Here is an 18,731-nt window from a genome sequence, read left to right on the forward strand (position 1 = left end):
GGATCATCCTACTCCAGGTTGGGCCTTGCGGCCACGCACGGTGCTCGTAAGCCGATCCTAAACAAGGCCAAAAAACCAACATGAAGTTGATCCTAGGAACATCCCGTTTAGGACTTGCGAACGCCACCCTACGTGCCATCGGATCCTCCCCCCCTTGTAAGGCCAAACTATTGCGGATATTAAACTAATCCTTGTAGAACAAGGAGCAATCGTAACGGATCGGATCTACTAAATGATGATCAAGCGGGGTGCCGCCCCCACACCTGAGATAGGCGTGAGGACGGCTAGATATGCAAGGGTAGCACTACGTAAGCATGCTTAAACGAAGAACAATGCTAACCCTAACACATCTAATGATAACTACGTTGCTCGCCATCAAAAACGCTTCGATACGAGCAACGCATGAACAACGTGGGGCTTGTGCTGCCTAGATCGCAAGATGCGATCTAGGCAGCATGTCGCTTACCGATAGAAACCCTCGAGATGAAGGAGTTGGCGATGCGCCGAGATTGGTTTGTTTTTGGGGTTGAACGTGAGTTGTTGTTTATTCCATAAACCCTAGGTACATATTTATAGTCCAGGGGACTTTCTAACGTGGGCGTGCACTAATCCCGTGCACGAGACAAACTCTAACTTCTAAATCGATACACAATCTATTATGCTAAGATACACGGGCTTAACTAGCCCAAATTCTCCGTGCAAGGCCGCTTCATCGATTTTCCATATATAATCTTCTAAGCCCATCTTGATCGCGGCCCACCTCCTGACCGCGGTTAAATCCTGGTGATAACAGAAGGTTGTCTGCCCTCTAGGATTAGAGGTGCAGAAGATACATGCATGCATCAATGACTGCATCCTCTACCGCGGGGAGTACGAGAATTTGAATGCATGCCCGGTATGTAGTGCATTGAGGTATAAGATCGAGGCGAGATGACCCCGGCGATGTTGAGGGTGAGTCCACCCCCGGGAAGAGGGTTCTGCGAAGGTGATGTGGTATGCTCCTATAATACCACGGTTGAAACGTTTGTTCCGGAACAAAAAGCATGCCAAGTTGTTGCGATGGCACAAAGAGGACCGTAAGAAAGATGTGATGCTTGAGACACCCCGCGACGGGTCGCGGTGGAGAAAAATCGACAGAGAGTTCAAGTCATTTTCAGATGACCAAGGAACTTAAGATTTGGTCTAAGTACAGATGGCTTTAATCCTTTCGGGGAGCAGAGCTCCAGTCATAGCACCTGGCCAGTGACTCTATGTATCTATAACCTTCCTCCTTGGTTGTGCATGAAGCGGAAGTTCATTATGATGCCGGTGCTCATCCAGGGCCCGAAGCAACCCGGCAACGACATTGATGTGTACACGAGGCCATTGGTTGAAGAACTTATAGAGTTGTGGCGTGACGAAGGTGTACCTGTGTGGGATGAGCACGAACAAAAGGAATTTAACCTACGAGCGTTGTTATTTGTAACCATCAATGATTGGCCTGCTCTTGGTAACATTTCGAGGCGGTCAAACAAGGGATACAATGCATGCACACACTCGTTTAGGTGAGGCCGATAGTAATTATTTGGGAAACAAGAATGTGTACACGGGGCATCGTCGATTTCTTCCAAAACAACATCACGTAAGAAAGAGAGGAAAGCATTTCGGAGGTGAGGCGGATAACCGAACGAAGCCTACCCGCCCTAATGGGGAAGTTATATATGATATGGTCAAGGATTTAAAAGTGATCTTTGGAAAGGGTCCCGGCGGACAATCTGTTCCGCATGATGTTGACGGACACGTACCCATGTGGAAGAAGAAGTCGATATTTTGGGAGCTACCCTACTGGAAATTCTTAGAGGTTCACTCTGCAATCGACGTGATGCACGTGACGAAAAATCTTTGCGTGAACCTGCTAAACTTCTTGGGCGTGTATGGGAAGACAAAAGATACACCGGATGCACGGCAGGACCAGCAAAGTATCCACGAAGGAAACAACCCGAATCCAGAGAAGTATCAAGGTCCTGCCGGCTATGCTCTTACCAAAGAGGAGAAGGAGATCTTTTTTGAATTCCCGAGTAGCATCAAGGTCCCGTCCGGCTTCTCGTCGAATATAAAGGGAATAATAAACATGTCGGAGAAAAAGTTTCAAAACCTAAAGTCTCATGACTGCCACGTGATTATGACACAATTACTTCCGGTTGCATTGAGGGGGCTTCTGCCGGAAAATGTTCGAGTACCCATTGTGAAGCTATGTGTATATGACACTACATATTGAAACGTGCGTAGGTTTCACTTTATTCTTCTCGTCATCAATTTGGAAATTGGAGAAGTTGAAGTCTTGGACTCACTAAGCAAAAAAAAGGATCTATAGTTGTCTTGTTTTTTAATGTTCAGAAGGTAATTTTAATTCTTATCGGTTTGTTTCGTTAATTTCCTGCTTTGAACTAATTGATGACTCTTTTATGCATTTTCTTTTGTCGAGCAGCGTATGGCAAACTTTCATCAAGGAAGATACGTCCCGTGAATGGACACCGAAGCTGCGATGGCGTGCGAAAGTAAGTAGTACTACCTAGGTCCACACACCTTTTAATTATCATACTTGACTATTGTTTGATTGAATTATATTCTTGTAAAGAAATGCCCGCAACAACCTCCGGGAACCGATCTCTGTGGATTCTTCGTTTGCGAGTACATCCACAGAATTATCAACGAGAGAACGAATAATGAAAGAAATAAAGAGGTACAAAAACAATCTTCACAAATTTGTTTTGTTATCATAAGTTGTGCTTGAGTTTCAGTAATAGTTGTTTCATGTATTCATTTGTATCTTATTCTTTTATAGTTGGCAAGAAAGCGGAACAAGCTCTCAATCGATGACCGCTTCATAGCAATAGGCGAGGAATTGGCGGGATTTTTCCTTCGGGACGTCATACCACCACTCGCAGAGTTCCACTATGAATGAAGATGTACATGTTACATATATAGTTGACTCGAAGAGTACCACTATGCTACATGTAATAGACATATATAGAGTACGCCTCGGAGAGTACCACTATGCATGAAGATCGATCTTCATGCATAGTGCTACTTAATTTGCGATCTTATGCAATAACATGTGTGTTATATTATATGCACCAACTTGCTATGCATCATCTTGATCTTCATGTACTACCTAAACCCAAACGCGTTTCGGTGCATCGACGCGATATGAAACAAACCGATATCCCTAAACCCCTCCAAAAACCCTAAAAAACCAATTCTGCCGCGTCGGAGATTTGGGCAAATTCCCTGCCGCGGGGGGAACCTTTGGTACCGGTTCGTATTACCAACCGGTACCAAAGATCCTTAGCCCTGAGCTCTCCTGGTGGCCCACGTGGAGGCCCCTTTTATACCGGTTCGTAAGCAACCGGTACGAAAGGGTGTGGGGCTTTAGTGCCGGATAATTAATACCGGTTTCTCAACCGGTACTAAAGCCCCTCTGGAACCGGTACTGATGAGAGATTTTCTACTAGTGATTTGGTCCCGGTTCGTGGTTCAAAATGGGGACATTTGCTCCCAGAGGCTTGGGACGAAAGGGCTATTCTCCACTAGTGGGCTAAGATATAATCATCCTCCTAACCACCCAACCTCAGGTTGGTTCTCCATATCTATTCGTATTTAATTGATGAATACACGTACATAAGCTATTTGTGTGTATATCGTGTGTTATCTGAACGGAGGGAGTACACAGGTACGCGGCGCTAGCTGTGGACAAGGTGCAGCCATCTGCCGCCGACCAGTCCTCATTTCCGGGGAACCGCCAGCACTGTCCGTTCTTAGCCGTCCACCGCTCGTAGAGAACCAGAACGTCGGAGAAAATCGGAACCAGATGATCAGTGTGTGTTAGCGACTTAGCGTGTTAGTACACATTTCTATCTCGAACACCTTTCACTACGCTCATGCAGGTCCACGGTAGGGTAAAATGCCTCACTGACAGGCCTTGGCGTTCTGATGGCGTTGAACGGATCGAGCCATGTGAGGGAGTGGTGGTCAGCAATCTGGGAGGATTTTGTTGGCGTACTTTAGCTTACATGCATCCGTGACAGATGTACTAGATCGCATTTGATAAGGAGGGTGGTCAAATGGTAGACTAGCTAAGCATTCTCTTCGATAAATATGGGCGATGAGGAATCAACTATGCATGCTCGTGTCAGTTTTTTCATATTTTCCCTTGATTGATGAAAAACTGAGACCACTAGGGCTTATCTGCTCTTTGCAATCATGTGAGGATACCCCCATAATTCAAAAGGGTTAGCTTTTGGTGGTGCCGTGTTTAAGTACATGGCTCCTTATTTTATTAATTATACCCGGAATATCATTCAGAGCTATAAATTTAAGAGCTCTTTTACGGTGCTAATCAAATCGTGGTTCCGTCTAATCTAATTTTTTATGACCGTTGATTAAATCAGTAATAATTTTCTTGTAACTTCTATAATGCTACGATAATTGTGAACGGACGTTTTAGACTCCAACTCATTAAATCAGTAACAAACCAAACGCTGATAGAAACGAAAAGCGTGCCAAATCAGAGTTCTTCCCACGAACGACCGCCGCCGCCCCGCAGCCGTCGCCGCCCCACAGCCATCGCCGCCCCGCAGCCGCCGTCGCCCCCGCCGCCCCGCAGCCTCCGCCGCCACCCCTCGCCCCGACGCGTGGACTGACGGCCCCGGCCTCTCCGTCGCATCCGCGAGGCGCCACCGCGAGCCGCCGCCCCTCCCTGCGTCGCGGGACTCACATCGCCGGCCTCTCCGTCGACACCCCCTCTCCTCCGCCGCGAGCCGCCACCCCCTGCTCCCGTCGCGGGGCCCCGTCTTGTCCGCCGCAGCCGAGAGCCGCCGCCACCGCCCCTTCCTCCATCGCGGGGATCGCGTAGCGGGAATCGGCCGGAGTGTCGTTGGAATCGCCGGGAGCATCCAACTATCAATCGCTTGACGTCGGTAAGCTCTGATTCATAAAAAAATAATACTACATTAGTACCAGCACATTGCTTGTTCTTCACTGTGGAACCACAGTATTAAGTACAACACTAAGATTTGCACACAAAGTATCATCATATTTATTTTTCTTTTCATTGCATGGAGATTCAGTCAGAAAGTAAACAATATGAAATTGCGCGCAGATGATGAGCAATATGGATCTCATGGTTTACAATCTGATACAGCCTTAGGACTTCAGTAATGCAACCAGTGCAGTATTCGTCCTGGAGGATATAGCTGGAGGGGATCTTCGGAAGGTCCTGACGGTGGCGTTTCATGCTGCTTGCTGGTCAAGGATTCTTGAAATTCCATGGCCTGTCCTTTGTCAGTTCCTATCGGAGGTGATTTATTGTCCTCTCTGTTAGTGTCCTCATCGTCTGACGCTCCAAGAGAAACTGAGGCTAGCTTCTGAGCTGCTGCTTCAGTGTCGCTTTTTTCATTTCTGTCATCAACATCAGTTTCATTTGTCATGTCCTGAGTACCACATGACCAGCAAACTAGCGAAGGGCGTTTCTTCACATCACAATGGATATCTTCTGAAGGCTTAATCTCACCCTGGCAAATCATATGGCATTATGTAACAACAACATACATCTGTCTCAAGAAACAGTGCTTTCAAAATGTGGTTGCTTCTTCTTACTGGAGTCTGAGACCATTGTTGCTTCTTCTTGCTACGCAACGGTTGTCTATTTTGTTGTATATTGCTTAGCTCGTGATGTCTAATGATACTCTGTTAGTTCATGTCAAGGCTCAAATAAAACATTTTAGTACCCGTGAAGTTTACTTTTTCACATCTCTGACTTATCTTTACACATAGCAAGGTTTCTCTCTATCCAATACTGCTTGTTAGCTTAATCACAAAGGATGCAGAGAACATTCAGTGAACAAACTATAGAAAAATAATTTGTTTATTTTATAATCACATTGCAAAGGGCATGCTATTACATGTTCACCACTAGATACAATATTGCTGGTAGGGCTAGTTATATATTTATGGCAAGTGTATGGCCTCAGATGCTTTGTTTGACTGGTACCATTATAGCTATGAACTTAACCATTCTATATCGTAGTATATAATCAGGTAAGGACTAGTTGTACATACAATCTTTTTTAAATCGTTAATGATTCACGTATAATACTGTCCTCGGTCTTTTCTGCTTTATACTTGTACCATGATTAAAAATATGAATTGTTAGTTTGTCTGTGATATGCAGGAAGATATGGCTGATATGAGCGGGGATTGTAAAGAGTACCATGAGATCGTTATCAAGACGTTTGTTAGCGAGGAAGACGGATTCAATTTCTATAATAGTTATGCTCTTGAGAAAGGATTTAGCGTGCGGAGAAGGTACGTTGAGTGGGATGAAGCCAACAAGGAGATAATTTTGAGGAAATTTATGTGTAGTCGCGAAGGTTGTCGTGAAGAGAAGCACATGAAGAGGAAGAGAGCAGATATGAAGTGGAGGCCACGGAATATCACTCGTGTTGGGTGTAAAGCTAAACTGGTCATTGCAAGAGCCGAGGAAACAGGGCAGTGGTTTGTGAAGGATTTTATCGATGTACACACCCATAAAGCTGGCCCCGGGGATATTGCTTGCCTGCTACGTTCACACAGAAGAATCAGCGCCGAGCAGAAAGCGTACATTATAGAGATGGAAACTGCTGGGATCCGCAAACACAAAATCATGGATGTATTGCGCATGCAATGCGGTGGTTTCGATAAGGTTGGATGCACGACAAGGGACATTTATAATTTCTGCCATCGGTACAAGCGAGAAAACAGTTGTTGACGGTGATGCTCAAGCTGTGATCCGTCACATGATGGCGCGGGAAGAGAGAGATCCAGGTTTTTTCTTCAGATACCTGGTTGATAAAGATGATCATCTGAAGGGACTGTTCTGGTGTGATAGTCAATCCCGGCTTGACTACAAGGCTTTCGGTGATGTTGTTGTTTTCGATAGCACCTACAGGACCAATAAGTACAATCTGCCATTTGTGCCGTTTGTTGGGTCGAATCACCACCGCAGCACTGTTGTTTTTGGATGTGGTATTATTTCCCATGAGACGACGGAGGCGTACGAGTGGATGCTGGAGGTCTTCAGTGAAGCCATGTCCCAGAAGCACCCAATATCTGTGATCACCGACGGGGACCTTGCAATGCAGAGAGCAATCAGGGTGATCTGGCCTGACTCGAACCATAAGCTGTGTGTATGGCACATTCAGCAGAACATTGTCAAGGTTAAGGAGGAATTCAGATCTTTCATATATGATTCCTCTTCCATTGCCGAGCATGAGAGCAAATGGCTAGATTTCTTGGAAAGGAATAAAGTAACAAGTGAGGAGTCGTGGCTGCATCAGATGTATCAGATGAGGAAGCTGTGGTGTGCCCCATATCTGGCGGGCCGTTGTTTCTTAGGATTGAGCAGTAATCAGCGGAACGAGAGCTTAAACTCTGTCCTTCATACGCATCTTAGTTCGCAGATGACATTATTTAAAATGCTAGAGCATTATGAGCGTTGTCTTTCGACACGACGCTTGAATGAGACGGTCCTAAACATCGTGCCCTTGCTTATAAACTTATAACCTTCAAGTCACCAAACAGCTTCTCCCGTTCCTCCCTTATAAACTTATCTAATGCAGTACGTTCTTTCTTAATGTTGTCATCCACCATCTGGCGCTCGTGTTGAATCTTGTTCTCCATCTCCTGGTGTGCTTTATTTGCATCCATGTTCCCTACGGCAACACGCAAACCAATAGTCAAGGAGCATAGTTTGAAAGTTGTAGTCAATTAGTTTTACAAAGGTTCGAAGGAAAAGGGGAAAAACTCCTGGCACCTCACATCCTATATGAATTTAAAACCTAGTGCATTATACTGTAACAATAATTCTGTGACCTAAGACAGGTTCGAGTGCAATTAGATTCAGGTGGGGATCCTATACACCCGGTGAAAATTTCAAAAAAAACATTAAACTGGTATTAATTGGGTTCGTAGTACAACGCTTGTTATCAGATTGCGATAAAAAGCAATTAAAAAGAAAGAAATCTGGAGGCATACGCGTTTTGAGTTTTGCATGCGTACGTACGTTCGCGTTTTCCCGCTGGCTTACAGGAGGATTCATGTCCATATGGATCTTGGATATATATCTCCAGGCATACAACCGATCATAGCAACAAGCGAAGCAAGTAAAACAAAGATCGATGAGACCGCGGAGACGGGAGGCGTGGGCGACGGATCGAGACGGGAGGCGCAGGCGGCGGACAAGGAAGGCACTGGCGGCAGAGACGGGAGGAGCCGGCGTCTGTTTCGTATAGTGCGGGCGTGGCGTGAATCTGTTTCATATAGGGCTGAATCGGTTGACTGATTTTGGTCTACGAGAGATAAATAAGATTTAAGATACGTGAACATATGATAAATTATTTGTTGCTTTAAGATTTGTGTACACTAATCAGATGCTTTGGCCATTCAAACGGATGTTTGTTTTTTATAATGTTGGTAAATTATATTTGAGGTTCCGGTCCCACAAATTTTGGTTCCGGTCCCGCGGTTCCGGTTCCGTCAATTTGGTTCCGTCTAATTATCACCGTTAGATCGGGATAGATGAACGGTTATTAAAAATGCCAATCACCCTAAAACTTGTATAAATTTAAACAAGCATGATCGAAAACCTAATCATACAATCGCGATATAAAATACGAACTTCTACTGAAAAAACAAGCATATGCATGTGGTTGCTCTTGCTCCATTTTTTAATGCGGCCGAAACGGTAGCGTATTTACGCATCTGCGGTTTGTTAAACCAGAGCACTATTGGCGAAGGTGTTTGTGCTGCTAATTGAACATGAATTTGTCCAAAAAAAAAAAGAACATGAATTTGTCCGTCCAAAAGCAGAAAAGGCGAGACTAACCACCAAAGCTTAATCTGGTTCCCCTCCGTACGTTCGAGTTCAACAAGGATGGCTTTCTTCGGTCGGTGCTCTTTCTATTTGTTTTTTGCACAGCTTAATTTATTCGTTGCTTCTCCTAATTTTTTTTATAACGTCTCCTAAAATAAATACTACTACATGATGCATCAAGAGATACATAAACTAAGATATTCTTGATATTAAGCCTATTTCTCCTTGCACATTCATCAATTCTTAGTAGATACATATACGTATTTATAAAACGGCGCTAGTACCTTGTCACCTTCTATTCCGAGGAGGAGGAAGAGCGGCACGTCATCGGCTACAATGGCATCAGATGCCTCGACGTTCATGGAGGTGGAGGTGGCAGCTCCAGCTGCATACCGGCAACATGGATTCTCCATTTGTGCAGGTATGTTGGCACTACTTGGATGCTTGTGGCGCGGACAACGGTGGTGCAGATGCCGCCGATGATCACTGTGAAGAGGGCGAGCAGGTGGTCGACACACAGGCCGCTGGGGCAAGGCAGGCTAGGCACTAGGGGCAGCAAGCCGGTGTGCCAGACACCCTGTTCATCATATTGTTGGAGATGGATTCACTTGGCATTTGCAGGAGGCTTCTACATGTGTTCCTGCAGCCAAGTGCGTATGATTAAGGTGTCAAGTGGGATCCCACCTAAATCCCACTTATGTAACACCCTAGGGATGATGATGTGGAAGATCATAGGAGAGATGGTGACTGCGACAGGAAAAAGGGGAACTCGAGACAAGTAGCGCATGTTATGTGCATGGCGACCAGGGTAGAGATTCTCTCTGCTAGTTTTGTATTAGATCTGTCATAGGACAACATCGAAATGAAGGGGAACTAGAAGGTTGGATCCCCATATTGCCTCCCAAAAGGTTCATTTTCGCAAAGTGTGAGGGTTGTGCTATAATTTACTTTAATATTGGGGTCCTTGGTCGAATGGTGAACCCACCGCTTGATTGAGTGCAGTTTCCGGGTTATTTGGGACCCTTTTATGTAAAAAAAAAAGATCTCTCCTCCCATCAACCCACCAACCAAAAAGACTCTCAAGAATGAAAACAAAAAGGAATGAAACAAACAAGGAATGAAACAAACGAGGAAGGACCGACCTTCATCAGAGACGATGTCGACCACGTCCGAGGACCACAGTCACCTTGCCGTATGACTTACCATAACTATTGTCGCTACTATCAAGTTCTGGATCGGCGTATCTTCAGGAGTTATTGGTTGCTTTCTGAGGACACAAAAGTAAACAATTGTCTATTATGCAGATTTACAAGGAAAAATAGATTTGGACCGAAAAAAGTAAATTAATAGCAAAGTGAGAATGGAAATACTATACACATTTAATGAATAGTAAAATACAAAAAGAAAATAAACCATATTAACTTTATTTTTTTCTAGGATTTTTAAAAACAATTTTAAAGGATAATTTAAGCTATACAAAAATTCAAAATGCATGTATACATGAAAAACAAAACCAGGTTTGGGAGAATTTTTTTTGGCAAGAAATGCAGAAGACAAGTATTCTATCAAATTGATGCAAAATAAGAGGGTAGAAAATATAAAAAAATAGAATAAATACGAAATTTTATTGTAGGCTTTTATTCAAAATGCTATTCAAAAGTTATTTAGGAAAATTAACTTATAAAAAAAATATAGGTTTACATGAAACACAAAATACGGATTTCGATAAGAAAATAGAAAATTGATAGGGAAGTAGGAACACAAAATACAATATATTGAAGGTAAATTAAGGAAATATAAAAAGATGTAAAAATAGAATTAACCTCTAAAAAATACAGCTGAAATAAATAAAAAATTGCTACCAGGTCACCTAGATGAAGAATAATGCAAGACTGATAGATATTCTAACTAATCCACCAAACCAGTATTCACAGATCTAAGTAGCCATACCCGCGTATGCTTTTGTCATTTTATTCATATTTTCTGTTGATTGATGAATAATTGCGACCCTTTGGGGGTGCCGTGATATGTTTCAGTTAATTATGGCTCCTTAGAGCATCTCCGCCGGTCCTTCCCAAAAAAGCACCGGCATGCACGCCGGTAGCAGGCAATGGGAGTGTCGGCTGCATGCACTTAACATTTGGGGACCGCGGCTCATACCAATTAATCCAATAGAGACGCCGGCATCATACATGCACATGCAAGTGGGGATAGAAAAAATAGGAGAGAGGAGAATATTTAGAGGGTTGTGTCACATGCAAGTGGAGCAACTTTTCAGCAGAAATTGGATGCCGGCGCTCCCAAACGGCTCCCTTCACGAAGGGATCCTTTCGGGAGTGCCGGCGCTTTTATGGGGCTCCAAAACATGCTGGCGCTTTTGGGAAGCGCCGGTGCGGGCGCTTTCTCTCCGTAGAATCCCAATAGAGCTATTGCGAGCTCTATTGGGAGCGCCGGTGGAGATGCTCTTATTTTATTTTACCTGAAATATCTGTCAAAGATTTAAAATTGAACAAGAATGATGGAAAACCAAATCATACTATAGTGACATAACACTACTAGAGGCTTATTGTCACCACACTAAAATATGCTACTACCGGCTTACCAACATCCGTCGGTGGTAGCAGGCCGGTGGTAATGGCTTACCACCAGCGCACCAGCTGGTGCATCGGCAGTAACATGAGTTTATCCCCGACGCACCTGCCCAATTCGCCGACAGTAAGTTTTCTAGGAAAAAAAAAGCCTCTGGGGCAATTTTACTAGTAGCCCCTACATTCAAAACATGAAAAAAATCGAGTCCTAGTTATTTTTTTGCACATATCTGGATCTTGAGGCCAAGGAGGAACTCGAGACCGCGTGTTGGAGGGGTGTCGGCAGCGTGGTTGTCAGCGTGTTGGCAATGTTGTCGGAGCCCGAGGCCGAGGAGGAGCTCGAGGCAGCGTGGTCGCCAGAGCTCGAGGCCAAGGAGGAGCTCGGGGCCGAGGGGGAGGAGGAGGCAGCAGCGGTGGCTCTTGGTCGCTGGAGCTCGAGTCGCAGCATCATGGCAGGAAGAGGAGAAGAGGAGGAGACGAAGAGGCGTAGGAAAAAAAAAAAAGAGGAAAAGTAGGTAGAGGAAGAGAGAAAGAGGAAGAGAGGAGGGAAAAATGAGGAAGGAAAAGATGACATTTCCCAAGAGCAGACCAAGAAAGGAATAAGAAGGTATGCATCTCCATGAAAGCGATGTCCCTTATTCCATGCCAGTCGTTATTTTGTTCGTCCCAAAGTCTCATGCTGATTATCAAGGCTGTCAGTCACACCGTCCAGGATTTACCGGTTGGATGCAACGAAATTTCTTCCACTGGCTTCAACAGTGAATGACGCGAAAATTTGGAAATATTTAGCCGGTTTTAATAGTAGAGTAATAAAAAAAGATTCACAGAAAAATTGTTGTATCTGCATGCCAAGTTGCCATATTAGATTTAACTACCTCTACACTCGAATCAGTTCGTCAGCAAGTGGAAAGGTCACATTTGGGTGGACTCTCTTGGCAGAATCTTTTTGCTTTTGGCATGTGTGAGGTCGATTCCTTCCTTGCTAGCACACCCCGAACGGCCCATGTTGCGTTGGGTCTGGCTTTGTGTTTTTGCTAAGATTATTTCTTAGGGGGTGACGTATTTTAGACATACTCTGATTGGCAGAATCTTTTTGCTTTTGGCATGTGTGAGGTCGATTCCTTCCTTGCTAGCTCCAACGACATCTCTCGTTGTTCTTATTTTCTACTGTAAATCCAATCAGGGTACCGCAGAGGAGTACAGGCTAACAATATGTCCATACCGATAAAGAGAGCAGCAGACAACGAAAATGACATGGACTGTGTTCATTTTCAGAGTTTCAGACCAGTTTTTTCCCGGTGAATTTAGGAGAGCTTACATGCAATAATTTTCGGAACATCAGGCAGCATTCTGCGTCGCTTCGCAAGTTCTTTTGAAGCCACGTGTACTTTCTCTCTCTCGACGCAAAATGAAAGGTGTGTGTGTGTTCCATACCTCGCACAGTTTTAACCGCGTACAGTTCCACTGTAGAGCCCACGACGCTCTGACGGCGACGACATATGGAGCAACTGGAAACGGGCCGTCGCAAGCTGACCGGTAGCTTTCCCCTGTAGATGGAAATATTTCCTTAATATCAACGGGGGATGTCGCTTTTCTTTAATCCATTCCATTTAATCGCGTCGCGAGCGCACGGTCCTAATCGCACCGGATCATGTTGGATAACCGCGGCGTTAACTTTTTCCCGTGAAGAAATCAAAAGAAATTAGATGTCACAATCAAATTAGGGAAATCGAAAACGGTATGGCGAGCGCTTTTTCTCGTAATTAATTATGAAATCTGTGAGATCTTTTTCGGGTACTTTGGCTTTTAGAATGGTCTTCATGCATCCACGATAGCTAGGTGCGGATGGATGTTGCCATGTTGGACCATTTTTTTCCCGATAAAGGGCGTTTGTCGCTCATAAGTTAATATCGTGAAGATGCAATGCAATGAGATAGGAGTTTAAACACAGCTTCTGCATAGCTAGAATCCACTTAGCTAAGATGTTGCCCTTATATATGATTTTGTTCATATTTTTCATGTTTGATCAATAATTCGTGATGGTCAGGCCTTGCAATCTTGTGAGTATAGCTTTAAATTAGAACCATGGATGATTGCAAACCAATCATACTAGATTGAGATAAAATACAAACTTCTGGCGTATAATATGTTCCGGAAAAACAAGCAAGAGTGCATATGTGGTTGCTCCATAAAGAAAGGAGCACTGAACGGTAGCGTGCTCATGCATTTGTCCTGCGAAATAAACAAGGATTAGCTCCAAAGCTGAAGCGCGAAGCATGACCACCAAAACTTAACTTTGTTCCTCTCCGTACGTCCCAGTTTAACAGGGGTGGCTTTCCTCGATGCTCTCCTTAGTTTTAGCACTACTTTATTCGTTGCTTCTCCTAGAATAAATACTACATGATGCATCTGCAGATATAGAGATAGTTGGAACCACCTAAGAGTAAGCCAATTAAGACTGGTTAAGAACGTCTGGTACTCTGCTGATAGGTCAACTAACTAGGCTTCATAAGATATCTGATACTACGTAGTTACTATTCAGACCTGAAAAAACAGAGTTAAAATTTGATTTCCAGGCAATATAATTAAATAAGTGAAGTGCAATTAGAAGACATTTCTTGTCACATGGATTATGCAGCTGTCCCCTTAGCTTCAGGTCAGACCAACCATGCACCATTCGAGGCTGGTTGGGAGGATTCTATTCAAGAAGTTTATGCCAGCCATGCCCACATAGTGTTAAGACTGTAATGTCTTTCCAACAAACAAGCTTACCCGCACTTTCTCAGAGTGACTCCAATTTTAATTCTTGGACACTGTCGGCTGAAATTTGAAATGTTTTTTGGCGGGCGCTTTGCCTGAATGAACGATGGGCTCGTGACAGTCAAGTAGGGTTCAAGGCATCGTCCAATGGCCATCACTCAAGAAAGATCAGCAATAACGTAGCAATTGCAAGGTGGGTGCATACATATAGATTACATGTCTGGTGGGGCTAAGTTAGCTCTAATCTTTTCCCATGGCCGGTGCAATGGTGGCCCTCCAAAATTTGAACCATGCCACCATCCTCATCTTCCCTCTTTACAGTAATGCTGTCGTTGTCGCTCATTAATCCACACCCATATTTCCTATGATATGGATGGCTCTCTCTGAGAAAGTCAAGGAAAAAAGAGAGAAAGAGCAAGAAAGGAATAGGAAGGATCTAAAGTGAACTGTTTCTGATGAAGGCATCCGATCTCGTTGAATGCGATCGGGCGTTTCAGTGGATATTTTCTTCGTCCCAAAGCCTCATGATGGTAACCACAACTGAGTGCCGCCAAACGGCCGGCGGCTCCACAATCACTGGTGGATCATCCTTGCAACGGTGTTCTTGGCTTCAACAATTGTTATTGTTTCAAGGACTTGAGATCGTGGCGAAATTTTGTATTATTTTTTCGAACAAGGCGATGTAGTGTCTTCAGGTGCCAGGTCTGCCATCTCATTTTTTTTTTTGCGAGAAAAAGATGATTTCATTGATACTTTGTTCTTACAGACAAACCCAGGAAACAAAGGAAAATACAACGAAGACATCCTGAGCTCCAGCTTCGCCGGCAACCAGAACGAGAGAGAGACGCGCCGCTGCCTGCCGCTCGTCCACACGCCAAGGATCGACGAAAGCAACCCCAAGGCAATCGGGAAGTCCCAGCTCACCGCCCCCGGAGGGGTAACGCCCTGGATCAACGGCTCCGCCGCAAAGCACCACGCCATCTTCTTCAGCAGCTTCGAGATCCAGATCCACCGCACGGAATCTGGCTGGGGTAAACCGCACCGCACGGATGCGTCGATCCGCGAACGGCGAGGAAGCAGGCGCTTGACCACGGAGCTCCGCCGAGCGCCGCAGACGAAGGAGTCGCGAACCTGCAGCAAACACTTCACCGGCGACACCACCACCTTCATGGCTCCGCCGGCTGCAAACCCTACAGATCCTACACTATATACAACCGCGAAACGGGGATCCCCCGCCCTCCCGCCGCCGGAGCGGCCGACGGAGGGCGAGAGATCCGGCGAGACTGCGGTGGCGAGGTGGATCGGCGGGGAGATTTCAGAAATCGCCCTCTGTAACTGTGCGGGAGAGAGGAGACGTCCTTGGCTCGTCTTTCTAGGTCTGCCATCTCATTCTTCATTCAAAAGAATGTTACAGAAATGACAGTGTTTTGTGCAGCTCTCCGGTTCTTTGCTTTTGCCATCGATGATGCATGTGTGTGGTGTGGCTAAGGATGACAATTTTATCCATGGGTACAGGTACCTGCTGGTACCATAACCACATGGGCAGGGTATGATACACTTTTATGCCTATATGGGTAGTACCCATACCCTACCTAATAATTCATGGATAAGACACGGGTATAGTCGTATACCTGCACGTATACCTATACCATGTTCGTTTATTGTCAATTTCTTAGGTGGCATGTCTACTTTTTTTGATATATGAGTTAGAATATGGGAATATGATTTTTTATATTTTGTTAATTTTCATGTGCTCAACTACATGTTATTGAGTTGAGATTATTTATTTACATAATCAATTTATTATCGATAAATGTAAAATTGCGAGTGGTTTGTGCACGATTTAACCTACCCATCGGGTACTAATGGGTACGAGTACCCGCCTGATATGGGTATGGATAAGGTTTTATACACGTGGGTACAGTTATGGGTATAAATTTGTACCCATTACTATGTAGGTATGAGTATGTTATTGCTCTACGCTGCACATACCTACCCGTTGTGATCCTTAGGTGTGGCCGTCGATTCCTTCCTTCTCCCCACCCCTCCCTAAGTGCACATTTGAGTTGTGGGAATGGGGTTTGTGCGAGCTAATCATTAGACCTCCACTGCTTTACCACTGGCATCATATTTTTTTCGAAGCTGAACAGTAGATTTCCCCACTGCATTTTTTTAAATATATTTCTTGTTTCATAAAAGGTTCCAAAAGTACAAAGCAGAGCTTGAGAGAAGCTCAGAAGGGCGAACTAGCTAATAACAAAGATATATACAAAAACCTATACAAAAGTAGATTAATTCTACAGTCGGTACGTTGGATTGCGACAGGTGGAATTTCACACGTAGCTACAGAGAGAAAATTAGAAAACCGTGCGTCGCGACAGAATTGGCGAGCCGATTAACCATGTGGGAGTCAGGTAAAAGAGACGTGTAGTGAACAGGTTACACTACTTTAAGGGGAGGCATATGACAGTACACGACTAGAGAGTGGACACTGGACAATGGACGGGCACTAGAGTATATGCACATGCACGGCAACATCTGGTCTGGTCGAGGAGCGAGTCAGCCAACGATACAACAGCTCGATCGATAGCTACTCCGATCCTATCCTCTGCAGCAGATGCAACGAACGGGCCTCGCAGGGAACCTGAACCTACTGGCTACTTCACGTGCTCGACACCCACTACGGGAAAAACTGTCTTTAGCGTGCAACCTATGTTTGCCGTGTTTCTCCACATGGTAAAATTTCTTTGCCGTGCGCACGGAGAAAAACACACTGCAAAAATCTTGGCCGCGGTAAAGACAGACAGAAGCGCATGGTAATGATAAGATTCACCACAACGATGAAAGAGGCCGCACGGTAAAAAAAGGTGCACGGCAAGGGTCCAACACACCGCGCGGCAAAGATTCAGTGCACGGTAAAGGCGTTGGGCATTACCGTGCCTACTCTTTACCGTACGTGCAGCTGTGTTGCATGCTTTACCTACTCTGCGTCGTAGGTTCGCATCCTAAACCAATCAGTTTGATGCTTTTTTTTAGATAAAACATGTTTAGCACACGGTAAAAAAGTGACCTTTACCGTGCGATGTCACACGGCAAATTGCCGTGCAACATTGGCGAGGCGTTCTTTGCTGTCAATGGCATTACCGTGCGACATCGCACATCACAGCCTTTGCCGTGTATATAGAACCCTTTACCGTGCAAATAGTTATAGGGTAAAGGTTTTTTTTCCCGTAGTGACCGTTGCGATGGATCACTTGTGTGGAGATAGTACAGCTGATTTCGAGCCACTACCTGGGCGCGCGTGCTGGGCGGTCGCTGTCCGCCGCCGGCGACCAAAACGCGACCCGATGCTTATCATCATATGTCTTTGCCGTCGCCGTCGCGCCCAGCTGTGTTGTGCACGATCGGTGTCGCCATTAGCGACCGACCGACCATTCGACAGCCACTCGCAGGTCTAATCCAGGCGCATGTTTGCTTGCCACTGTCACGTTGCGGTCCAGGGCCCACTGCAGTTAATTAGGTCAAAATATAACGTTCCAACGAATTTACACTTTTTTGCTTGCTATTAATTAATTAGCTGCCTTCCCTTTTTAGCTTAGATTGAGGGTAGTGTGTATCCCCTCCCCGCTCCCAAGTGCCTACCGAAAGTGGGTTCGGAACTCAATCATATTAACTGAATCATCACCTCTACAAGCAATACTGAATGGTTAATTGTGGTTTGGTGATGCCCGAAAAATAACTATAGCATAACCATTCACCTGGAAACTGCTCTATGTTTATCTGTGCTACGGAGTAGCTTAATTAAAGAGTTTGAAGGAATAAAAAATGCATGGTTGTTCACATGAAAACTGCATAGTCGAAGAATCTTGCCTTCTAGAGTCTAGTGTGTTTTGGTTTTGTCAGATTAAATACTCATGTAATTTTCTTCATCGATGGGTTTTGAGAATAAAAACGGATGTGTGCATCCTCATCATGCAGAAGTCAGGTGTATTGCTTAAACTAGAATTAATAAAGGACCTTTTATCGAAAAAATGAAAACTGCATGATCATTCGCCTGGAAAGTAACGATTGCATGATCAGCAGCTAGTGTGAACAACAAAACAGTAGATTCATATAGTGCTAATGAGACGGAAAGGTCGCAATATAGAAAGACAAACAAAATCCTAAGCTGTGAAATTGTTTTGACGGAGACACTATTTGTCTGTTATGTAAACGCCCAAATCTGATGTGACACCCGAACCATTTCTATTTGTTCACCACCTTCAACTTCCTGTGCAGATCGATACTCCGTACCTATCAGCCGTAGTATTCTACGAGTATATGTTGTACTTTGCTCTGGACTCGCTAATACTTCTTTCACTATGACATAAGCAGAAACAATACTTGTCATGGGGTGAAGGTTGTACTGGTTATAATTAGCACTTGAGGTCATCTTCAAGGCTACGTACATAAATGGTTATATGAAAACTCTTAAGGAAATATGCTACTTCCAC

The sequence above is a fragment of the Lolium rigidum genome, chromosome 7 (assembly GCF_022539505.1).
Source record: "Lolium rigidum isolate FL_2022 chromosome 7, APGP_CSIRO_Lrig_0.1, whole genome shotgun sequence".
NCBI classification, from domain to species: Eukaryota; Viridiplantae; Streptophyta; class Magnoliopsida; order Poales; family Poaceae; genus Lolium; species Lolium rigidum.